Raw genomic sequence first — 26,046 nt, 5'->3', positions numbered from 1 at the left:
CCAAGGTACATGGCAAGAGTAAAGGGAATCGGGGGAAGATGGGATCCACCTTTCAGGAAAATTGTTAGTGCAGCTCAAGTCATATTGTGAAACTACGCCCTTAGTTGCCATTTCAATCTGAGTTAGAGCTAAAGTTCTTTAAAAAAATGCATTTTTAACAACAGAGGAAAACCTTCAGGTACAGAACTTGGTTCTCTCTGGTTTGTTTTGTTATTTTCTTTTAAAAATAATTAAAATGCTAAGAGGAACTAATGAAAACCTCCAAGTTTTATAGGCTACAAAATACGTACGCCAACATAAATCTACTCTAACACTTCAATAAAGCAATTGCATGGATGCTCATTCACAATGGTACATAACAAGCTTTGGAGTCAGCTCCAGAGCTGGCAGTCCATGTTGAGGAACATGTACAACATAAGTAGTATTCAAATACTCAAATATACAAAATTTGTACACAAATAATTCATTCCCGTCTTTGTGGTGTTCCCTGTCACATGAATGACCAGGGCTATAAATTAGCATCTAGTACACATCAGCCCAGACATTCACATTGTAATTTCCTGAAATAGATGGAAATCCTTTGAGAAAAAGGGTAATAATGTTTCGTCTCAGTGACAATTAGAACAGGTATGGGACGCAGCATTTAACCAAGTCCTCTTCCAGCCACAGTGAACATCCTTGCTCATGAGTTAAGGGAGCAATTTATAAAAGCTTGCAAGCATACGATGCAGACATATGTTGGAAAATGCCAACTGCTAAGACGTTCAGTGCTAAATCCAGACAGCTCAGTGTACCCGAGGGTATAAGCGCCCTGCCAGGTACGTTTGCCCAGGTACTGAGAAGTTAACCCCATGGACTTCTACTGGGACATACCTGTAAGCATCAGACCCTGGCCTTTTCTTCAAACAACATTGAACACTCAAGGACTCAGTGATCTGTTTCTCAGAGCCAAACTGAAGCAGGGCCCATTACAGTTACTCTTTGGGGAATCATTATCCTTTAGCATATGTTACACTGCAATGAAAGTTTGAAAGGTAGTAGGGGAAGATTTCCTTTTCAACCAAAAACGTAACACAATTAGGTTTAACGCTGCGAAGTGAGAGAAAGCCAGCAAATCCAGCATAAACACACTCAATTTCAAGAAAAGGAACAACATAACAATGGAGCAACCGGTCAAAACAAAGCAAAAACAAAAAGCTAAGAAAAAGCAACAAAACATCCTACAAGGAGCCTGGAGACTTAAAAAAAAAAAAAATCTGCATGGGAATCCCAGGTAAACTATGTGCCTCTATTCAAGCATAAAGACAGAGCCACCTTATCAAAACCCTGCATGGCTCAATAGGGAAGTTAAGGAGGCTAACGTGGGAAAGGCTGGAGTTTAAAAAAAGTGGACAATTTGTCCAAATGAGGAAAACAGGAAATCCCGTAAATAATGGCAAAACAAGTGCAAATGGGAAATTAAGGTGGCTAAAAGAAAGAATTTTAAGAGTGTCTTGGCAAAGGATGCTCAAATTGACAGGAAAAAAGTTATTTAAATATGTCAAAAGCAGGAAGCCAGCTACAGAACGGGTGAGAGCACGTCATGACTGGGGAATGATAAAGCCATAGAAGATGTTCAGTGAATTACTTGCATCAGTCTTTACTCTGAAGCTGCCAGGGAGGTCGCTGGCATGTTCTTTGATGCAGACAGAGCACAGGAGGTAGACCAACTCCATAATCATCAGGTGGTTCAGCACCTGTAAGAATGCTTGAAGGTTGAAACTCATTGAAGAGTTTTATTTAAAAACACATTCTTGTTCGTCTGAGATTTGAAAAATCTGGGGGACAATGGAGAGGGACTTTTTTTTTTGTAATGCACAAATTTGCTTTCTACTGTTTTAGTGAATTGAATCAGCTTACCCTGTAGCAAAATGAACAACAGAGCCAGCTCAAGTAAATTGTGGGTGCAAGGGGAAAGGAAGGGGGACATGACCCACTATTCAAGAGAACTAATAAGACAGCTCAAGTCATTCAGGGCTTTCAAGGTAGGTAACTTCAGAAGAATCAAACAGCAATTTGATACATTCAAGGGCAACAGGTCCTTAAAAAGACATTAAAGGGAAGAGACAGGGGTTTATCTTCCAGTATTCCTAGTCCAATCATTGTAGGATCCAATTAACAGCAACTGCAAAGGACTATCTGACTGGACCATGACAAGGAAAATGGTTGGGTAAAGAGTCCTCTGACCCCATATAGGCAAAGGGCAGAGAAACTGCATTGGGACTGAGATGAGAGGGGGATCTAAAGCAGGAAGAAGAAAGCTGCTGCTGGTTACCTTGAGATCCTTTTCGGAATTACTCAGCCTACACACACACAGCCACAATTCCAATTTGAACTTGCGATCCTTCTAGTGCTCTACTCTGAGCTATACAGGTTGCAGTAAGGGCTTGTTTGTACAATTCCTTCTGCAGATTAAACAAAATGAATGAATTAAAAACTATTCTACTATCTACTATTTTAGGCAGATAAGGGTGCAGACATAGGTCATTTTCAGGGTGCTCCTTCTGAGAATAAAACAGTTATACTGGAACAAGGAGTTTTAGGAAGACAATTTATCAAATTCCTAAATAGTTCTTTCTGATTGCGCCGGATGCGCTTGACACTTCGGGACGCACAGCAGCAGCACTGAGGCACAACCACAGTGTGGCACACAGCAGAGCTCCTCCGAGTGAGGGGCCCTCCTCGGTAGCACGTTCTTTGGCTTCTGTACAGCTCTCCAACCTCACCTTATCCAATATACTATAAGAATATCCCCAGCATATTACAGATCTTGCACCATGTACCACAGTCCAAAACATGAGTATATGAGATGTAACAAGATCCATATGATACAGCGATAAACTATGCGAGCCCCACATTGCATGCAGGTCACCCTATGGGATCCTGAGCTGTACCACGCAATAGAGCTGAAGATCAAAAATAAGTTAAGAACGGCACTTATTCTAGACAGTAAAAGCCACAAAAGAGATGTATAGCTCCTCTAGTTCAGCTTAAAGAAAAAAAAAAAAAAACCTAAAAGCAATAAAGCTTAAGAATCAACCTTTGTTAATGGCAGCTGGGGAAATGCTTAACACCATGCCCCACTGAAAAACACAGGAAGAGCATTTCCAGGTGTCATCACCTTCCTATGTCTCTTAAAACAAGCATTGTGACAGTTTAATTTAGGCAGCTTAGAAAGTTGTAGCCCTGACAAAAAACAATGACACTTTTAGTACATCAGACAATCAGAAGCATTTTCAGGAGAGCAAGACTGCACGATAGTGACAGTGGGGTTTTTTTTCTTTTTTTTTTTTTTTTGGTTTGTTCTTAAATATTCTGACTTTCCTGCCAAAAAAAAAAAAACCTCATCTACCCTGCACTACTTGGAATTTCAAGGAGACCAGGAGCTTGGTACCCATCGCTGTATTTCTCAGCTATAGGAGACAATTGATAACAACTGCCTACCAATGCAAGACCATGTCGCTCCAGCAATAAAACCAAAGTTTCCTAGCTAATCAGGAACAGTAGCATACTTCTCTTAGAAGCTACTCAGATACTCTGCCACTAGTATGAACTGCAAGCATGTGGACCTGTCCCTTAACCTTAGGGAAACTTTATCATGGCTGTAAACTCTACAGAATTATTTGCCCACCAGCGTCAAGCCTGTTTTGACTGGGCGTTGATTCAGCCAGTTACTCTTCAACTGTGAAATAATGTCATTATTGAGCACTAAGCTCCCGCCATGTTACTGGTCTGATAGCATACAGTAAGAGTGCAGTTTTCTGACAGCTGAGCCTCTCCCTATCACCAGATTAAATCACCTAGTGGCAATATGCAGAAGTAAGAGATGTATTTCACGGTCAGCTGTACTGGGAGCAGTTCAAGAGCCCAAAAGTGGACCCCTGCACTCTCTCCATGGCCAGTAAAAGCCAGCCACTAATGACATAAATTATTTAAATCCTGTGTCCAGGAACAGATTCACGCTGTACCAGGTCTGGCATATGATTAGGTATTCTAGACCTCTGGCTAAACTCTTTAAGCTTGATCAAAACTGGAGGCTTGACACTAGGTGGCAGCTGTTTAGAAGCAGTGTACTTCTTGTGGGTTTCAGTGTTAGTCAGACTATCAGATACTTGAAGAAAGAAAGAAAAAATGTTTCTTGCAAAATGCATTAACTGTTTCAGTGAGGAATGGCACTGGTTGCTCATGAGCTTTCAGCAGCAGAACAGGCTGAGAGCCTAATTCACAGGTCCTCAATCAGCATGCCTGCAGAGCTCTGCCTGGCATATGCTCCAAACTTGCAGTGGGTAGAAGGTGGCACAGAGGAGCCAAACCCTGTGCCTTTGCCTGAACAAGTGGCATTTTACTCAAAAAAAAGAAAGGAGCTCCCACCAATGGCAAGCCTGAGCTCTGCTGACAGTTGCCAGTCTTGGCCGCTCAAATAAATTTGTCACCCTTGACAGGTCCATGAAGCACTATGTAACAGTTTCAGCATAGCCTTAGGGCTTTGATTCCTAGCCATCAGAAACTGATCTCAAATCACTATTCATAAGAACAACTTCTGCTTGAAGTCAGTTATAAAACTATTTATAAAGTAAGTAAGAAGATACCTAAAATATCTTCTGTGAGAAAGTGATGTTTTCAGTGAAATTAGGAAGGTCTTACAGTCTTTCTGAAGGCAGCTGCAGATAACTGAAGGATGGCACTATGCACCACATACGCCTTCTGAAATTTAAATTTGGTCAGTTAAGGCCTAAGGAAGGAACTCTGACCTAATTACAGAGTGCCACAAGCACCTAAACCCAGCTGATCCTCTGCAGATCTGAGTTGCTGTTCTTGGCTCTGGATGCTTGCAAGTTTACATCTCTCTTTGAAAGCCCTTCTTCAGGATATTGCAGTTGGCATCAATTCACCATGAAACTAGTGCCTGAGATCCTGCTGAATATCCAACAGGTGTTTACACATCCTCCCATAAAGCCCTCTGAAGCTGTTTCCTGCCCTGGTGAGATCTCTTCCCTCAAAGTCATTTCCAGAGAGTAAAGAATTCCTACTTCCCTTTCTCTGTCCTTCTCCTCCTCCCTTTTCTCACTCATCTCCCCATCGATTTGTGGGTTGGCGGTTTTTGTTGCGTCCTTGTCCCCAGCCCCCATCTACAACGTTGCTCAGCAGTAGGGATTCTCTCCAGCAACACGTGCTTGACTGAAAAGCTTCTGTATTTCACTGGCTTTACGAACCCTCGTGTGAGCTTGTGTGAACACTTACCATGCATGTCCCATCTCCAGGTCCCTGTTCATTTGGTATTGCTGCTCAGGGATTTCAAGCAGGTGAAGTATAAAAAGCACTTACTAAGAATACATTGTGGTCAAAGTTAGAAGCTGAAGCTATCCAGCGACTGAGCTGGACTAGGTAAACAACTTGTACCAAGAAAAGAACAGTTTTTATAGGCCTAGATTGAGTCCGTTTTTGCTGCCATAACTATCTCAGATAACTCTTCTCCCCACCAAATCTCCAAGTCCAAGCTCATGTTGTATACCAACTCAAGAGTTTACTTTCCATTAAGAAACACTATTGTAAGTTACATGACTCCTATTGAGTGAAATTCAGGCACCTTACCAGGGAAACAGAACTTGTCAACAGAGAGGACAGATATAGCAAAAACATTCACAGGCAAAGAGTCAAAGAGGGCTTCTCATTATGTATCACTTTAGCACATGGCACACTACTTAAAAACCTTCCTCAAGACAGAAATTCTTCTGAATATTCTGGTACATGATATGCCCTCCCCAAACCCAGCACAAAGAAACATGAAGAAATTTAGACTGAAAATCTGTGATACCATGGATGCTCCATCTAGGACATCTAGGCAAACACAGCCCTGAAGATATTAAAATGCATAAAATTTTTCCTTTCTTCAAAAATAACTGAAGATCGATATAAGTGATTTTGTTTCAATGCCCTGGGCTCTGAATGAAGCTGAGTCAGATGGGTTTCGCGTGCTACCCCCTTGTCTCTAGGAAGACTTACAACAGATTCCTAGTTTCAGTTCCCAGAGACCAGCATGAGAACAGGAGGATGCACTGCACCAAGGAGGCAATGAAGGTTAAAGCTAATGAAATGAAAGCCTAAAACTGCTTTCTAGATTAAAAGGCATGAACAGGAGGTTTCTCAGAAGTCCATTCACAGATTCTTCTGCAAGTGAAGATGGCAGAACAGTGACATTGCAAGGTTCTCATTTTGGGGATTTGCATGGAAGCACAGAATAATTCAGGCTGGAAGGGACCTCTGGAGGTCATCCGGTGCAACCTCCTCCTCCAAGCAGGCCTAATTTCAAGTTGGATCAGGTTGCTCAGGGCCTTGCCCAGTCAAGTTTTGAAAATCTCTCTGGAAGGATGTACATTCCAGCATTACAGGCCACTCGTGAAAAATTTTTCCTTGTATCTAATGGGAATTTACCTTGCTGCAACTGGCGACTCTTGTCCTTTCACTGTGAACCTGTAAGAAGAGACTGGGTTCATCTTCTCCATAATCCACTTTTATTTAGTGGAAGATAGATGTACAATGAGATTTCTAACCTGAAAATATCACAATCCAGAAGCAAAGTTAAAACAAAACAAAATACAACAACAACAACAACAAAAAAAGGAAGATGCAAAAGCAGTGACAGTTGAAGCCATTCATCAGCTCTATTTAAAAAATTCCCTTTCTAAAATTGTTTAATAATTGATAAGGAACCAAGTCAGATACTTCATAATAAGGGCATTAGATGGAGCAGGAATTACTCTTCTGATAGATTTTTCAAGGCAGATGTTATTATGTCAAAATAACAAGTTTAATATTAAATTGACATCATCCCAAACACACATACATTCTGAATAATATTCGGTAGTTTCCAGAATAAGAACAGATGAAGAACTACACTGGGTATGTGCAGTGCAAGACCCAGTCTCAGATATGGTTCAAGAGCAGATGCCAAGGAAAGAACAAAAGAACAGCACCTAGTGATATTTCCTATGTGCCAGTACATCCAAGTAAATTTTAGAGAAACGTCAGTCTCTCTCAGGTCCTGTTGAAGCTTCTTCCCTAGTACACGGAAATGGTGGTGTTCCTTCTGAACACAAAGACTATTCTCAGGCTCAGGCTCTGTGCTGCAGAAAAGCACATAAGGCAGCCTTATCCATGAAAGCTAGTTTGTGGCATTTTTCCTTCCCTAATAGTCACAGAAATTATGAACATCTTTACCTATGAAACAAAGAACGCTCCTTCCTCCCAACACAACAATGTCCAAACCCAGTATTCAGTACAAGGTAAAACTCTAGTGGCTAGGCCAACAATTAACTCTCTTCCTACGAGCTATGGCAACAGCTCTGAGCAGCCAGAGCTTTATAAGTCAGTGAGTGTTATCAAAAGAAGAACTTTCCCAATGCAAAACCCTTAGCAGAATGACAAGCGTTAGAATGCCAGTCCCGACCCTACAGAAGTTTTTTCCATAATACCTCCCCTAAAGACAGGATAGCTTGCTCGCACTTACCTGGAGAGAAATTATCAAATACTTACCTGGTTTGAGTATTTAATTCCTTTAAGATTACATACACACTTCTCCCAAATTAACCTTTAGGCAGAATTTAGTTTGAAGACACTGCTGATGCAATTATCTCAAAAAGTAAAATGAGATCCCTCATTACTTCTAGACTGGTTTTGTTCACTTCAATATTACCTTCTCTCCCCCTCACCCCAAGCTGCATTATCTCATCTCTTTGGGAAACGGTAAACATATTTACCTTTACTGTGTCCAGTATTCCAGTGCTATGGCCATGAATTCTAAAGAAACCTTATGGACCTAAGAAAGATTTAAAGTGTTCTAAAGAAGGATACTGTCATATCGTCAGATGTAATTAAGATACCGTTAGCTGGAAGAACTGCAGTAGTAACAGACGCCAAACCCAATTGTAAAGAATAACATATTAGTTTAAGCCAAGTTCACAGAACCAAAACGTAGACTCTTTTGAACCTCCTTCACAGTAATTTAGGCTAATGAGTTTTGGCTGACAGGTAGAGAGGTCTATGAGTGTGCACAGAGCATAGCACAATCAGTTATCTGTTAAACCCCAGTAATCTAATTGCTCTGGATCACATGTTATGCTTTAAAAGTAAAATTATATTAACCCTCCTTACTACAGAATCTTCCCTTGTTATCTCAGGGGTGAGTGCGTCTCAAGTAGAGCAGTACCTGATCGGAAGTGAGGCAGACATCAGCTTTTCTTAGGGAATTAATTCCCTGAAGTCATAAGTTCCCATTGGAGCTCAGCAAACGCTAAAGCAGCTACAATGAGGGGGCTATACAGGAAACACCAAAAGACTCCACCATCTCCTACCTCTACTCTTTCAGTCACTGAATATTTCAAAGGAGGTAAGATTTGCAGCTTGAGATAATATCTTCTATTTATCCAGCCGGAAAAAAAGGACAAGCTTTTGAGATCATGAGTCCTTCTCTAGCTCAGGAACAGATGCTAACCTGAAACACAACTCTAACTAAGTACAATTCAGCTGAGTAGTCTCTGAGCCTCGGAGACCAGAGGGGAAGCCTGAAGCAATGAAGACTTACCCTTGGTAGAAGAGGATCAGGTTAGGGAACACTTAAACAAGCTGGACATACACAACCCACGAGCTCCGACCTGATGCTAAGGTAGCTGGCCAAGGTCATTGCAAAGCCACTCTTGATTATCTTGGAAAGGTCATGGCGATCAGGAGAGGTTCCTGAGGACTGGAAGAAAGCAAATGTCACTCCTATCTTCAAAAAGGACAAGGAGGAGGATCTAGGGAATTACAGGCCAGTCAGCCTCACCTCAATCCCTGGGAAGATTGATGATGGAGCAAGTAATGGAGCAAGATGATGGAGCAAGTAATCCCAGACACTACTTTCAGACATATGAAAGACGGGACGATTATTGGGAGTAGTCAGCACGGATTTATGAAGGCGAAATCATATTTAACCAACCTGACAGCTTTCCACAATGATATGACTGGCCCAGTGGATGAGCGGAGAGCAGTGGATGTTGTTTATCTTGACTTAGTAAAGCTTTTGACACTATCTCCCATAATATCCTCATAGGGAAGCTGATGAAGTGCAGGCTAGGTAAGTGGCCAGTAAGGTAGACTGAAAACTGGCTGAACTGCTGGGCTTACCAGGGTTGTCAACAGCAGCATGAAGTCCAACTGGTGACCAGTCACTAATGGTGTCCCACAGGGACCGATAATGGAGCCAATATTGTTTAACATCATCATTAATATCCTGGACGATGGGACCAAACGCACAGTCAGCAAGTTCACAAATGATACAAAACTGGGAGTAGTGGATGATACACCAGACAGTTGGGACAGCTATTCAGAGGGACCCTGACAGGCTGGAGAAGTGGGCAGAGAGGAACCTCATGAAGTTCAACAAAGGGAAGTACAAAGTCCTGCACCTAGGAAGGAGTAACTATCTGCATCAGTACAGGCTGAGGGCCAATCAGCTTGAGAACAACCTGGGAAGGGCCTGGTGGACACCAAGCTGACCTTTAGCCAGCAACACACCCTCGTGGCAAAGGTGGCCAACAGCATCCTGGCTGTATTAGGAAGAGCATAGCCAGCTGGCTGAAGGACGTGGTCCTTCCCTTCCAGTCAGCACTGGTGAGGCCTTACCTGGACTGCTGTGCTCAGGACAAGAGGGACATGAATTTACTGGAGAAAGTCCAGTGAAGAGTCACAAAGATTATTAAGGGACTGGGGCATCTCTCATACAAAGAAAGGCTGAGAGAGCTGGGATAGTTTAGTCTGGAGAAGAGAACGTGCAGGAGGATCTTATTAATGAATATAAACATCTGTTGGAAGGAGGCAAAGACGAAGCCAGACTCTTCTCAGTGGCACCCAACAACGTGACAACAGGCAAAAGGCGCAAACTAAAACACAGAAAATTCCATTTGAACATAAGAAAACACTTCTTTACTGTGAGGGTGGTTAAATACTGGAGTAGATTGCCCAGGAAGGTTGTGGAGTCTCCATCCTCACTGGATATGGTTCTCAGCAACCTGCTTTAGGTGCCCCCGCTTTAGCAGAGGGGGTTGAACCAGATTACCTCCAAACGTCCCTTCCAACCCCAACCATTCTATGATTCTGTTTGTGAGTTTAAGGGTGTGCAGTAAGTGAGATTTTTCTCTACAAATAAGCGTAGAGATGTTTAGCAAGCTGCTCTGAATCAATCTAAACTGGCAACAAATTAATTTTGTCTGTGAGTACACGAACACAACAAACCATAGGTCAAATAAATAGCGCTTGAACATTGGACCATGTCCTAGTTAAAATGGCTGATGTCTTAGAGATGGGTCACAGCAAAAGCAGAATGAAGGACACATTACTTCTGCCATTCAGGAAGAACTGCCATGAATCCAAAATATTGTCCTTCAGTCTCTTATTTTCCAAATCCTATGGACCAACCCCGTATCACTACTGTTGCTGGTTGATATTTTACTGTTGTATTACTTCTGTAGTAGTTTAAGCTAGAGCTATGAGAACTGTAAGTATATGCCATCATCCAAACTCACTTTTAATCAGACAATGAGGATATATTTGCTCTTGCTGTCACAAAAGTTTTAATACTGCAATAACCACCCCAAAATGCTGACTTATGCCCAGAAGGCTAAACTCTATGTTATCTGAATGGACTATATTCAGCTTTACTGGGTATTTCCATCAAAACACTTTGTTTAGAGGTTGCATTGATTTTGCCCAATTAAAACTGATCAGAGGGGATGTTTCAGCCTGGCAGGCTTCATATCTGTACTGTGACATTCAAAAGGATTTCTCTTATGAAAAGAGTGCTAGAGCTAAGCTTTAAAAGCACTGTGAACAGTGTTCTGATGCAGTGTTAACTGCAAAATAAATCAGCCTAAATCCAGGGAATTGTTCCAACAGATGAAAAACTCAATGCTAAAGAGAAGGGAGCTGGTCCTGCTCCTACTTTATAAATATTTCACTTTGTTTTGAGCCTGCCACCTGCTTTTTTCATTTGATTTTAGTCCTTGTATTGGAAGAGATGGTGAAAAGTTGGTTCGTTCTCACTCCTTGCTGTTAAGACATTATGCACTTCCACCCCAACCCTTCAAAGATCTCTTTTCCAGAATGAAGAGTTCTCACCTATTTATCATTCCTTACATGGAACCCACTTCATACCTTGACCATTCTTGTCAACCTTTTCAGGACCTCTCCCAGTTTTACTGATTTTTTTTTTTTTTAAAGAGGGATGAGAGCAGTACTCACACAGCATTTGTAATGTGGATGTACTACAGATTTATGGAGCACTGTGTTTCCTGTTTTGGTCACTATTATTTTTCCATGAGTGCCTAACCTTCAATTTAATTTTCTGAGATAATATTTTCATAGAACTGCCTACTATCACCCCCAATTTTTATCCATGACTGAAGAGTTGATTCAAAGCTAATCACTGTATACATACAGCTGGGATCATTCTCCATATGCATTACTTTACTAGACTGAATTTAAAATGCTATTTTAGCACTCAGTCCCACAAGATGTTTTTGACGTTTCTTCACAGATAGCTCTTCTTTTTACCATCGTAAATAATTTAGCGTTGTCAAACACACACTGTCACCTCTGTCACCTATCCTCCATTATTTTTCTAACTTTGATTTCTCTGTGCTTTTGGCCTCTGCATCATCCTGTGGCAAGGGATAACATCGTGGAAACACTGGGTAAAATAAATCTTCCTTCTGTCCAATTTACAGATAAAGTTTTATTAGATGTCCCAGAAGTCCTCATGTTCTCAGAAACACTGATTATTCTTTACTAATCTTCTCTGTGCTACTCTTGCTTTCATAAAACTTGGTTAATTTTCTTCCTCCTCCAAGTGCCTCCTTTCCAAGGTGAAGAGTCTTAAACTATTTAATGTCTCCTCAGATCACTCATTCCATGCTTCTGCTCTTGTCACCTTTCACATGTTTTTAGTTCTCTTATACTCTACATCAAAAGAATCTGTCTGAATAACTATGCTGACAATCAGCTTCAGTGTAGGCTATGTCTAAGATGTTCTTGCACCTATAGAACTATTTCTCACGCCGCCTCAGGGAGATATTAGAGTTTAGAAGTGTGCCTCATTATTTCCATACACCTTTACAAACAGGCAAGCAACCCTTTAAGTAATGCCCTGCTCCGCCCACTATTCCCATTTCCTTAGTACAGAGAGCTGGGAAAAAAACTTTCCCCTCCTAAAATTTTTGACTTTATTCTAAAAAGTTGTTTTTGGACAAATTCTCCCAAATTGGGAATTTTATTAAAAATGTTTTTAATGAAAAGTGTTAAATCTAAGAAATCAAGTATTTATTTACTCATTCTCTTCCCCCTTGCCCTCAAGTTGATCTCCATTTCTCTTATTAGCCTTTTTCATATACCTCTTCTGCATTGGTGCACAAAGTATACCAGCTTAGAGCTCACTATATCTTGGTAGTAAGAACAATACATTCTAAACTGCAGTACCCAAAACTATGTTCAAATTTGAGCTAAGTAGTACCTATAGTGTGTGGCAGATTTTTCAGTCTCATATTAGAAGGTAAGAGAATTATGACTAATTCATGATTCCCACCATGCTTGCAGCTGAAAAATTTATCATTCACAGTTTTGACCAGCACTTCTCCAATATTGGCTTTTCATTTCCAGCATCTATAGAAATATTACAGACAATAAATACTCTCCCAAATCTCCTTCCTGCATGGGCTGAGAGCACAAACATTAACAGAAGCAATACATGGTAACTGCAAACAAAGAGAAAAGGGTTCATACACTACAGCATTTGAGAAGTCCTATACTTGTTCAACAACTTCAATAAAAATAAGGGCAGGGAGTGAATTATCACAGACTCAAGTGTTCATCTCTGTTAAAAATGAAACTGTTGATCTGATTTAGTTTGAGTAATTCATCTTAATCTATTTTTAGGCTGTACTCTTAGTTTTCCTGGACCGACCCTTCAGGTAGTGCTTCTTATTTCAATAACACTCAACACATATCAATGTCAAAAGAGATTAGTTTCATTATTTAGGCTGACCCGCCTGTCTATCACAGGATAAAGAATTTTCCTATATAATTTCTTCATTAAAGTATGTAATCTGCGATTGAAAGGTGTCAGCCCTGAATAACTTCCTTTTGATGAGAAGTGATGAGACTGGTGCTTTCCATTGCAATCTGATACACTGGCAACCCCGCTCCTGCTAAATATTCACTTCAGTTATAGTTTAAATATTATTCAAGTCTCCTCCTTTTCACTGGATTTTAATAGACTTCCCCCCCCCCCACCCCCCGAAATAGACCTCTGTCAGAAGCTACCTCCATCAGATACCTCGAGTGAGGTAATAGCCCCTTTCAACCCCCTCCTTGGTAAGTTAAACTGATTGGATTCTGTGTGTGTTTTCTAGGCAGCTAATCATTCTGGAAACTCCACTTAAAAATCATCTCTCTTTCTCAGTGGTAATTTCACTTCTTACTCCAGAAGTCAGGTTTTGCTTTGCCTTCAAATGAAGCTCTAATCAAGGGAGAAACAGGGAAAAAGGACTGCTAATGACTCTGCGGCCAGTCTGGAGTAAAACAGAGATCACTCCCCTTCTCACCACTGTCCTGCAGACACATTGCAAGTTGTTCTCTGCTTGTTTATTACCCAGTCATCAGTAATAAAATTTGTTACTGGAAAAGCCTGACTGCTGTTCCTCTTGCCACTGCAAGAGGCAGACAGACAGCATAGCACTGCCCAGTCAGCCTCCTTACTAGGACTGTAGCGACAGCAATCTCACACTGCATTAATACAGGTGCCAAGGTCTTCTGAGATTTAATGGCTTACCCTTTAAAAATGAATATGCAAATACACCTGTAAAAAAGGACTGAGCTTTCTAATGGCTGCACAGGAATCGCTGCTTTCTTTGACTATTTGCAAACTGCCTGAATAAGAGAACATTTTCCCTTTCCTGCTGCAATGCTGCCGCAGGAATTCAGAGACATGCCACAGCTCCAGATCAATCAACTAAGATAACACAGCACCTCTTCTCCCCTGTACACACAAAAAAGCCAACCAACCAAACAACCCCTCCACTAAAATAACCCCAACCCCCCCCACCACACAACCCCATTCCTTCCCATATGTTTTATTCACACAGATGCTTGAACTGTGCTGCAAGGAAGCAGAGGCCAAGACTGTGGAACAACTCCTGTGGTTTATAGGAGAGGGTCAGTCTTGAAATCCAAGGATCTAGCTTACAAAAAGCAGTTTGGAACCATCAGCGCTAGGAAGACTTTGGGTTCTTTAAAAAAAATGCAAAAAAAAATTGAGGCTAGTGATGTATGATAGGATAAAAGTATTTCAGATTTCACTAAAAGGAAATGTTTCAAGCTAGTAATTTGATCTCTGTGAGTCCTATCTTACTGAAAGCTTTCACAATATTAGGACTCTGCTCCCTTAAATCATTTTTAGGCCAGCAAGATGACTGATGATGGCTTCTACATACGCAGTTCATTTTAATAGGGAGACATGATAAAAATAGGAGCATAAGTGCCACGTTTACAATCATTCCACAGACCTGAGTGGCGTTTGAAGGCTAGAGATCTGAGACAACGTTAACGCATCACATCAAAGAAATCAAACTACAAAAAAGGCAAGATACCCACATTACAACACTTCTCAGTGCAGACAATTAATGCTTAGGCCATAAATTAGGCTTTCTGCTGCATATATTTCAAGTCATTTTAATCTTTTTCCAACATTCCTCCCCCTAACATCTACTACCTACCAAACAATCATAGAAGGTATAATCAGAGATTAACATTCTGGAGAGCTGCATAAAGGTTGGATAGTAGTTCTGCCTGAATGATCCTTATTTTATGAAATAAAATATTATTGTCAATACTTCTCCTGCCTTTACATAAAATAGGTCTTAAATTCACATCGCTATTTTACTAGGGATTTCTTCAAAGGTACTATATCATACGTTTAAGTATATTCATTTCTTATCCTTTTTATTTATTTTTAGATAGTATAAGCTTCTGTGGCTAACTTATTTATTGCTTTCATTGTTAAGAAACTGCTGTCTTCATTAAAGAAGTATGAAGCTATTACATTCAAGAAAGGAAAAAAAAATAACAACTTATCCTGTGAAAGGCCAAAGGAAACTTCCACTATCTCTCTTCTCAGGATCAGGACCACTGACAAGGACTCTAACGCTCAATGAATTCCTCCCTCATCTCTCTAAGAAGTACTGTGCAATGCAATTTTAAAAGCCAGCATTTCAAGGCTTTACTTTGCCTGTTTTGTAACCTAAATAAAAACGTATTTTTTAAAAACAAGTGGGGGAGGGGAGGAAGTTTTTTTTCAGACCACAACAGTCACTTCTCAGGATACAAGAGAGGGAGGGTTCAGGCCTCGGCCCTCCAGCGGCCCTGGGCACGCTGCTTGTGCTGCAGCATCAATAGGAGCAGAGCAGGCTGTTTGCAGCTCTGCTGCGAGGCCAGCAAACCACCCCACGCCCCCTCCAAAGGAACGCGCTGCTCTGCCTCGGGGAGTTATACATAGATATCCGGTGTTATGCATCCACCAATTCTTTACTGTTAAGGTTGAAGTATCCCCTAGAAATTCCGCTCCATGTAGGATATCACAATTCACAAAAAAGTAGGATCACAAGCTTTTAAAAGTCTTAGGGGTTGCTGCATCACCAGGAAATGCTGTGCTATCAGTGAAGAAAAAAAAAATCATTTTCTGACAAATACTTAAAAACACCACCAGAAGTGGAAATGAAATGGCACAAGATCTCCCCCTCCATGCCTCCCTCCTCCCCTCCCTGAGTAAGCAAGTGGTGAGCTTTGCAAACTGCTTTAAAAACCTTTTTATGCTGGTGAGAGCAACAACATACATGTAAGTATACTGGTACCAAATTACCATTGAAAACACTTCATTTAGGCAATTACTACACAGCATACCAACAAAAGTCCTTTCTCACAGCGTAAACTGCATCTCTATCAGAAGGGCTTGATGGTCTCATACTAGTGAAGCTTTTGTAGGACACACATGATCAAGCAACTCTGGCACTGAAGCTGTTGCTTCCCAGATTTTGAAGGACTGCTGAAATATATGGATACAGGAAATGTTATGAAGTCACAGGAGTCCTCTGTAACAACAGCTGTCATGCTATCTAAATGTTGGGAATCATGGCTGACATTCCCTATTCATCTGCAAAGAATTCATGATGAAGACAACAAAGGAGTACACATCACACAAAACATATCAACCTATATTCAACATGCATGAACAGGAAACAAAAGCAAAACAGCAAAAAGCATTTGGCAAGAAAGGGACCAAGAAGCGTCCGTCACTGTCTTGGTGTGACCATACTGAGACAAGCAGACATAGGCAGATAAGATTGTGCGTATGCTTTAACACCCAGTCAGGTCATCTTTATTCTTTAAAAAAAAAAATTCCACATACAAACAAAAATAACTTCCATTCACCAAAGAATAGTTATTTCGGAAGGGAAGATTTCATCTGGAAATGGTGTTTCTTATCCCTGCACCTTCACCACCTATGCTCTCCAGCCTGCCCTTGCAGAAATTTACCCTTGCAGGTAATTGTGTCAAAAAAAGTCTCCAACTTTCTTGTGAGTTTGGGTTGGAAACCTTCTGGGACACAGACAAGACCGCCTGAGTGATAAGGATGATTGACTTCACTGCACTCTCCTTAAGACAAGTACACTTCCAAGCGGGACCTCTGAGCAAGGACTGCATGTCTGAGAATTCCTTCTGTTAGAGCACCTCCACAGTTAAAATTAAATAATTAAATATTTGGGTACTGCCTAACTGGTGCAGTCTTTCTGCTCAATGTCGTCAAAGGAATGTTTTAATCTTCAGTCTTACGGCAAGACCCCGTTGCATTGCAGAGTTCCCGGGCTAGAGTACAGCTGGGTCACTAAGACCTACAGACCATATCTCCACTCCTCCCTGGGGGTGGAGGCTTAACTTTCTTTTTTTAAAAAAAAAATTCTACTGAAACAAAACACATTTAACCCTCCAAAAACCCAAATTGATTTGATTTTCTCTTGGAGGCAGAGATGATCTGAACTTCTTCATTAACTCTGTTGTACAGAGAAGTCTACAACTGTCTGTGCACTTTTGTTTTCATTCTGCTGGAAAATTCTCACCCTTTTTGCAAGTTAGACATCTGGGTAACAATCTTCATGATCAGAATCAGAATCGTTTAGGTTGGAAGGGACCTCTGGAGATCATCTAGCCCAACCTCCCTGCTCAAGCAGGGTCACCTAGAGCATATTGCCCAGGATCACATCCAGAGATGGGATGATGATGATGGGCCAGTAACCGAAAAATTGCAGTTGACTGTCCTACGTTGGTCTATGCTGACTTCTCAGCCGTAATCGTTCAGTCATACGGCACACTAATATGAAATAGGTATACGAGTCAAATACTACAAAATGACAAACATGGCGATTGTAACCGTGGACACAGTATTGTAACCTGGCATTCATAGATTGATATAGGCATGTGCAATGTCTCATAAACGAGATATCCTGACAGACAGTATCTTCGCAAAAACCCCCTTCTTTCATCCATTCCAACACCTTTCTAGCAGTCACAGCATTTGCTTAGAAAGCTGGTATACTGTGGAAAACGCTTAGAAATAATTTACCTTCTTTTAAAGCATTCTACCTGACGCAAATCAGAAATCAGCAAGTCCTGGTAACCCTGCAGTTCAGTTCAAAAATTCCAAGGTATTTCCCTGATTCTTAATGTGCTAAGATCTCACAGCAGCACTGACATGCTCTCATTCTCCTGTACAGAGCTGCGAAGGTCATTGTCCATCGGATGCGATCTGGCAAATTATTTTATTTACTAGCAAACATGAATTAGTTGGAATACCAGCTGGGTCCCACATCTAGCCCTAGAAGTTACCAAAAACATTTTGTAAGTGAACATAGGAGCTCTTTATTGCTTTATTATTATTATTTATAATTCATGTTTCTAATTACCAATTTATGTTAAAAGTATCATTTTACAGCATGGCTCTGGTAATCCATGTGTAGACTTCCATCAAGTCTCAAACTCTTCTCTCTGTCAGCTCATGGATAAAGTTCAACTGTACTATAAAACAAGGAAAAAAAATCATCCCTGGTTTTCCTGAGGACCAGAGCAAATACATTTGGTAAACTTCTCATCTTAGCTAAAGGAACAAAGGAGTTGAATTTGTAATAAAGACTTCTTTGACCAAAATAATGTCAGACTGAAATAAATTAGCAAAATAACAAAGGCAGAACACACAGAACAGATAAAAAGGCCTCTTTTTTGGCTAATGAATATATGCTTGCATGGCACTCCCAACAGTGTTAAATTAATTCTCCAGCCACTTGTGAGACAGACCGTGCAGCACCTGAACTGACAGCACAGGCAGACATCTAATAAATAAATAAATAAATAAATAACAATCATATGCAATCTCAGTTCACCTGGAAAGTTACTTGTAGCTTGCACTGGAAAAAATGTCACAAATTTAAAAAATCCTACAGAATCTCTTATGGTAGAAACTATACATATGACTAGGTATATGCAAGTCAAATTTTTCTTTTTAACATCTATTTGAAGGGAACTACACCTACAAACACACAAACTGAAAAAACAGACCTTACAGGCTAAACAACACATTTCAAATCTACCATAGTCGAGACAAACTCTTAACAACCTGAATGTCTAATTTTAATCCTTCATACAGAAAGACAAAGAAGGAACACCTCAGCAGAACGCTGTTATTATATAGTTTATGATAACAAAACTGCTGAACCTGTTTATGAGTTTTCAGGAACACACTTGAAAAGCCTGTTTAGTGATCAGCAATTTCACTGAAGAACTACATTGTTTGTATTTAGGATAACAACGTTAACCAAAATGTACACAAAAACAGAATAATTGTGTAGTTTATAAAATACTGCAACTGCATCAATGGTAATATTTGTGAATTTCCAGTTACACATTTTTCAAGTATTTATGATGCAATTGTTCCTAATGAATTAGGACAAAGTCTATATGCAGGATACAAAGTAACATCAGTTCCCTAGTAATTTACATAAATGCATAAAAGTTGTTCAATGTCTTTAAGAAATTCCAGGTATCAACACACACAGACAGATTGTTTTCTGCCTCAGCATAATGAAAAAGTCCAAGAAGTATTCATAAATTAAATTAGATCAGTATGACTTGGTGTATGAATCAGACCTAGATACTAACTACAACAACAAATTCATCCTAATTTAATATAAACTCTGCAGATCTGTGCATGGACACTTATCATGCCTTCAGTCTAGACTACTTCATTTGAGCCTGTAGGTTCATCAATGTTAATCAGCAGCAGTTAACCAGAGAAAGTTTACAGTCTCCTAACCAAATTAATTCTAATTAAGTCCACACACTTGTGTACTAGCTATACACCAATATTAATTTGGTTGAAAACTAATTAATTTATTTGCTGGGTTCATTTGCAGTCAGATCTGTACCTGGACTCTATTACTTGCATGGCAGCAGGAGTGCTGGCGGGGAGTATCAAGAAGGGCTGAGAGGACAGGCAAAACCTATGTCCACCAGAGTACACACTTAACGTCTGTTCATAGCGATTATTACAAAACTGTAATACAAGATAACACTCAGATAGCTACTGAACTTTGACAGTTATGCAGCTAAAGGATAAATGGGAAAGCTCTCACCTGGGCTAATAACTAGCTGGAAAACAGAAGACGGGATAGGGATAATGGTCATTTTTCACAGGGGACAGGCTGCCAGAAGCTTTTTGCTGAGCTCTGTGTTGTACACTATATTCATAAACAACCTGGGAGAAGATGGCAACAGAATGACAGAATGGCCAAGGGTGGAAGGGACCTCTGGAGATCATCTAGTCCAACCTCCCTGCTCAAGCTGGGTCCTCTAGAGCACATTGCCCAGGACTGCATCCAGACGGGTTTTGAATATCTCCAGGGAAGGAGACTCCACCACCTCTCTGGGCAACCTGTTCCACTGATCAGGCACCCTCACAGTCAAGAAGTTTTTTCCTCCTGTTCAGATGGAACTTCCTGTGTTTCAGTTTGTGCCCGTTGCCTCTTGTCCTGTTGCTGGGCACCACGGAGAAGAGGCTGGCCCCATCCTCTTGACACCCTCCCTTCACATACTTTCCTGCAGACACAGTGATGAGATCGCCTCTCAGTCTTCTCTTCTCCAGGCTGAACAGGCCCAGCTCTCGCAGCCTTTCTTCGGAGAAGAGATGCTCCAGGCCCCTCATCATCTTTGTAGCCCTCCGCTGGACTGTCTGCAGTAGTGCCATGTCTCTCTTGTCCTGGGGAGGCCAGAATTGGACACAGTACTCGTGGGGAGGCCTCCCCAGGGCTGAGGAGAGAGGCAGGATCACCTCCCTCGACCTGCTGGCCACACTCTGCCTCATGCACCCCAGGAGACCATTGGCCTTCTTGGCCACAAGGGCACATTGCTGGCTCAAAATGAGTGAAGTGAAAAAGTGTGCTGAAGATATAAGCTATTCAGAATAGTAAAGATAAGGGCTGACACAAGAACTTTTGGGAAAAAAAAAAAAGCTTACGGGACTGAATAAACAGGAGATAAAAATTCAGTGCAGATAAACATGAAGTAGCACATAGGAAAAAAAAAAAATCTAACTTCACCTAAAAAATGATATGCTCCAAGCTGATCATTAACATTCTGAAAGTCTTGCTGGAGTCATGACAGATCGTTTGATAAAAGCATCAGCTCAAAGCCATGCAACAATCCAAAAATAAATCTAATGTTAAGAAATGGTTAGGAAAGGAATGGAATTAAGCCACCATATAAAGCTATAGTTTATCTGCATCTTAAATCCTGGGTGTAGCTTGCTTCCATTTCAAGAGGATATAACAGAAGTGGAAAATATTTTTAAAACGGTAGCAAGGTTTGAAAAGTCTTACAAAAAGGAATGATTGATTGGGCTAGGATTCTTCTGCCTGGAAACAGAGATGACTACAGCAATGTATGACAGAAGTCTATAAAATCAGCTGCATGGAGAAGATAAACAGGGATCAGTTGTTCACTGTTTCCACCAATACAAAAGCTAAGATACACGAAATGAAGCTGGCAGCTGTCAAGTTCATAAAAATATAATAGTAATTAGTTCCCAGAACATTATTTTATGCTCTGGGAGTCCTCTCCTGGGATGGTGTCAGTGCTATACATTTAAATGGACTTCAGTGGAGACACTGGCAAATTCACAGAAGAAAAATACATTAAATTTAACTAAAATGGAAATAACATCTACCTCTTGATAGCAGATAAAAGGGGTACCAGACAAAGGTATATACATATATATATACACATTAGCCCTGCTCTTCTCAAAGTATGAATTTTTGTTCACCATCAGAGATATTACTAGACTAGATGGACCTCTGGTCTGATCCATTATGACTGTTCTTACACGGCAGAAATGAACTACATCTCTGGTATTCATCAGCCCTTCACTGCTCATTCAACTTCCTAACCTGGCAGAAATTTGGCTGGGGGGGGAGGGGAGGGAAGAACCGTTAGTACTCTGCTGATTTAGCAAACCAAACTGGTTCAGTACAACACCCAATAAACGCTGGAGGTGATATAAGAGTGGGCAAGAATAGGACCAGCCCTTCCTCAAGCCAAATAGTCATTAGAGCAGCTTAAGATGTTACAGGTAGCTTCACCACTAAAGTACAGGTGAAAAGAAGCAGCAGATTGTCTATGACCTCTGTTCAAACACACAGAGAAAAGCCACAATTCCAGCTCTTGCAAAAATAAATAAATAAATAAATAAATAAATAAAAAGGTGTAATATCACATTTTTAATCCACCTGACAATTATGAGTAGAATCATCAGTCTGGTTTACATACAACCGAACAGTAACAGTTACTTTAAAAAAAAAAAAAAGATGGATCTATAACCTCCACTGTAATTGCATTACATAAAACAAGGAACACCTCTCCAGTGAACAAAAACCCCTTGTAAGCACAGAAACGTATGCAAGTCTGGCAAGGACAATAGCCAAATTAAAACAAAATTATTCCTTTCCATGCTTCCCATAGCATTGATTTGACCTCTACATTAAACGGTGCTACATCAGTTCTGGAAGCCAAAGGGAAATGAACAGATAGAATAAGGTGAATGATCAACAAACATATATTATTAAAAATCCAATAAGTCTTATTTACAATTCAGAATTTGTAAGAGAACTGAAGGCCAAGTGAGATTATTAAAATCAATCACCAGCTCTGATATGCACAGCAGAGGGCATAATCTCACCCAGTCACTCCCACATCAGGACCAAAAGACAATTACTTCTCTTAATGACCACCCTGAGCTGGCCAAAATACTGAGCCTTGCCAGGGGAAAGCAATATAGAATTTTATTATTTCTCCCAAACTACATTAATATGAAAAAAATGAGAACATCAAGATGAATTAAAATACATATGGCATAACTTTCCTTCAACATCACACAGAGGAATGGAAGCAAAAAAATTCCTCTCCATTCTCCTTTAACTATCACTGATTAAATGAGGCTGTAATAATTACAGATCTAAACAGCCTTAACTGATACTGCACAACTGTCCACACTAGGCTTAACACTCTTAAGCCGTAGAAGTATATGTACTTATATCCAAGATAAAGCCAACAGATTATGAGTACAAGATAAATCCTGATCATAGAAGGTTGTGGTGTCAGCACTGACTAAAGCTACAGAAATAGAACTCCCTAAGTGTTTGGCTTTACCTTTTTCAGTAAATGATAGTGGTGGCAGCCCAGGTGAGCTCTTATTTGAGAAAATGACAATTAAATTAAAAAATATATATATTCTGTTCTATGTGAAGACCAAACATAAGAAAATTTTAAAAGTTGATTCGCTTTATCCTAATTATCTTGTTTACTTTCGTGCTTAGATTATATTACTACTATAATGATCTTTAGTTTCTTATTGAAAATACCATACTTGTATACTAGAACTTAGCTATAACGTTTACATTGAGCATGCAACAGAGGAATGTTTAAAACCGGAAACTCTCTTAGTAGCATCTTCCACAACATTTTATAGCTCTTCTTTACGAGACTAAAATATATGCTTTCTTCTGAAATTTAACCACATTACTAGAGTTATGTTTTCCATTCAAAAACATTAGCGATCCTGTCATGTATGACCAATGTGAACTATAAGCTGCAAGTAGAAGCACTAGAAGATTTCTAAAGGTGACTTGACATTAGGAAACACGAATCAAACAGGTTTGTTAGTTTCAGTTAGCCTTTAAACCTTACATACAAAACGAGTAACCAGGAATGCAATTAGCATTTCCAATAACACTGGTTTCAGCAATAGTTTAATTTTCATTTTATGAAGTTTTTATCTTCTATATTTGCAAAGACAAACATCTCAGCATAAGCCAAGTGCAGCCCACAAAAATTTTTGGCCTCCAGACAGGCAGTTTCAATGCCTATTGTGCCACACAAGCTAAGTTGTAAAATCCCAAATAATTAAGTGAAACTGGAAAATTCATTGTCAGTCCTGAGCCTCCTCTACAATGCTAATGATGTACCAGATGCCTAGTGATTGCCTAGTTTACTCAGGAGTCTACCCCCAACATTTATTACTGCAACTCCAGTTTCAGTGACAGAGAGACACTTGGTCAGGTCTGCTCCCCTGTTGTGACATAAAAGCTGATTTTAAACTCAGCTCCTATACTTTATATTACCTAACTGGCCTCCCCCCACAGACCTCTATGCTAAGGCTAAACACAGTTTAACAGGCTCCAGGGTTTGGAAGGCCACTGCCCACAGCTCCCAAGTCCTATCTGAATAGCGGAGGATGTCACGAATGTGCCTGACACAAGAAACCGAAGCGGATTCTTCTCCACATCAAACCCCCATCTTCTCATCATCTCAGAATTGAACCCCAAAAACTCTTGTGGGTTCCCCAGATACAACCCCCTAAACACCTACCAAACCTCTCCTATTCCCCAGGGCAACCACGCGTGTGATCAGCAAGCCCCATTCTACAAACTTCAACTAGGATGCATCAGCAGTGCTCGCACTTTAGCATGACATGGTTGCGCACCAGTCCCACACTCCTCAAACTTGAGAGGAGGGAAAAAAACCCAAACCCACAAGTCTCTTACTTGGCAATGCAGCATCCCAATGCATTGCACAATGCCAGCTGACAGTACGCCCAACACCTCCTGAGAAGCCAGACAGCGCTGTGCTACACCTAACGTTTGTCTTATGACACTGGGATCTTCTGCACGGGACTTCATAATAATGATTTCTATGGCAATGGAAGCATCTGACTTCACAATATTGTGAATTACTTCCTGTGACTTGCATTAATAAACAGACATTAACATAAGAGATGCTGCAAATCAGCAGCACATTTTTACAACCTGTTCCTTTCCCCATTCATCTACTTACAAGACCAGACAGAATTAAAGAAAAAAAAACTGTTTTCATTGCCCAAAATAAATAATTACAACTGAGAATTTTAAGACCTGAATACTCAGAAAGCAAAGCTAATGATCACAGTAAGCAAAAAGCATTCCAGTCCACTGCTTAAATGAAAAAACATCTCTACAAGAAACGAGACATGAGTTTTGAAGACACACACACACACAAACATATATATATATATACACACATATACATATATATACACACATATATAGATACATATATGCACACACATACATACTTGCGTAATTTTTTTAAAATGAAAGCCGGTGTGAAGAAGGATTATTTCCTAAAACCAGCCCCGTGATGGAGCGGTACTTTCCTCTGGCAAACAAAAGCAGAAGGCTGAAATTCCCCGAGAGGCAGCCCTTCGGCAGAGGCTCGGCTCTGCGAGGTGGCCGCTGGCGGCGGCAGCGCCGGGGGGGCAGCGCGCTGCGGCCGGCGGCCGCCTCAGCCGGGAGCCCTCCCCTCGCGCTGCCCCGCCGGGGCGCGCCGGGCTGGTGACGGGTAACCGTTAACCGGGGACGCCCCAGGGCCAGGGAACGGCCGCGGGGCGCGCGGCGCGGCTCTCCGCGGCAGCCGGTGCCTCGGCGCCGTCGCCGCCGCCAGCCGTCGAGCCACGGCCCCCCGCGCCCGCCAGCACGGACCCCAGGCCGCCGCGCCGCACCGCGCCGCACCGCACCGCACCTGCTGCCGAGCGGCCGCCCAGCGCCTCAACCCCGCTGAGGCGGCGCTCGGCAGCTGCGGAGGACCCGCGGCGCCCGCCCGGCCCGCGCCGGCCCAGCCCCCGGCTGCCGCGGAAGGACCCGCTCCCGAGCCGCGGGCCCTGCTGCCTGCGCGGCCGGCGCCCCGGGCCCGCGGGCTACGGCCGCGCTCACCTGAACGGCAGGTACCTCAGCAGCTCCGACCGCCGCGGCATGTGGGGCCGCTGTGCGCTTGCGCGCTGCGCCGCGGACCGCGCCGCGGAGTCTGCGCATGCGCAGGGGTGCCCAGGGCTCAGGACTACAAGCAAGATGGCGGCCGCTTCGTGAGGCAAGGGGAGGCGCCATTTTGAGAGTAGTTCGTTTCGCGCCCCCTTTAGCCTGGAGCCCTGCCGCCCCGACCTCATCTTCTCCTTCCCCGCTCGGGTTGTAGCGCCCTGCCCGTGCGGGACCTGACCGGCCGCGGCCGCGTGTCACGGGGCAAACGTGGAAGGGCGTTGGGGGAACCACATATAACACGTCCTCGGTGTCGTCAGTGCAGAAGCGGCCTCGGCACCGACCCTCCCTAACCGCCCCAAGACGGGCAGGCAGGGCCCTAGCCCCGCGCCCGGCCCCGGGCGGCAGCTTGGGGCCGGCGGATCCTGTCCCTCTCCCAGGCCGCCCGAGGTCCCGGGCGGGTCGTGGCCTGCGCTGACAGGCGGTGGGTTTGTCGCAGGAGTCGTCGTCGCCCTTCCCCTTGATGCCTTCAGCGAGGCGC

General features: G+C 41.9%; 1 protein-coding gene across 6 annotated transcripts in view; it reads right to left on the bottom strand.

Annotated features, from left to right (window-relative positions):
• The window catches only part of NDRG3 (NDRG family member 3), a 68,757-nt gene extending 43,191 nt beyond the window's left edge, over nucleotides 1-25,566 (bottom strand). For 2 of the 6 annotated variants that reach the window (XM_068913049.1, XM_068913050.1), the window contains exon 1: nucleotides 25,467-25,566. The gene's annotated coding sequence lies outside the window, so the exon portion shown is untranslated. Of the gene's footprint in view, nucleotides 1-6,471; nucleotides 6,511-8,620; nucleotides 8,780-24,829; nucleotides 24,908-25,466 lie in introns of those variants that run through there. The other 4 variants (XM_068913053.1, XM_068913055.1, XM_068913054.1 and 1 more) reach the window with 4 other exon arrangements.
• Nucleotides 25,567-26,046: the final 480 nt, after the last annotated feature.

The sequence above is a fragment of the Struthio camelus genome, chromosome 18 (genome assembly GCF_040807025.1).
Source record: "Struthio camelus isolate bStrCam1 chromosome 18, bStrCam1.hap1, whole genome shotgun sequence".
Taxonomy (NCBI): domain Eukaryota; kingdom Metazoa; phylum Chordata; class Aves; order Struthioniformes; family Struthionidae; genus Struthio; species Struthio camelus.
This window is presented reverse-complemented; position numbering and strand designations above follow the sequence as displayed.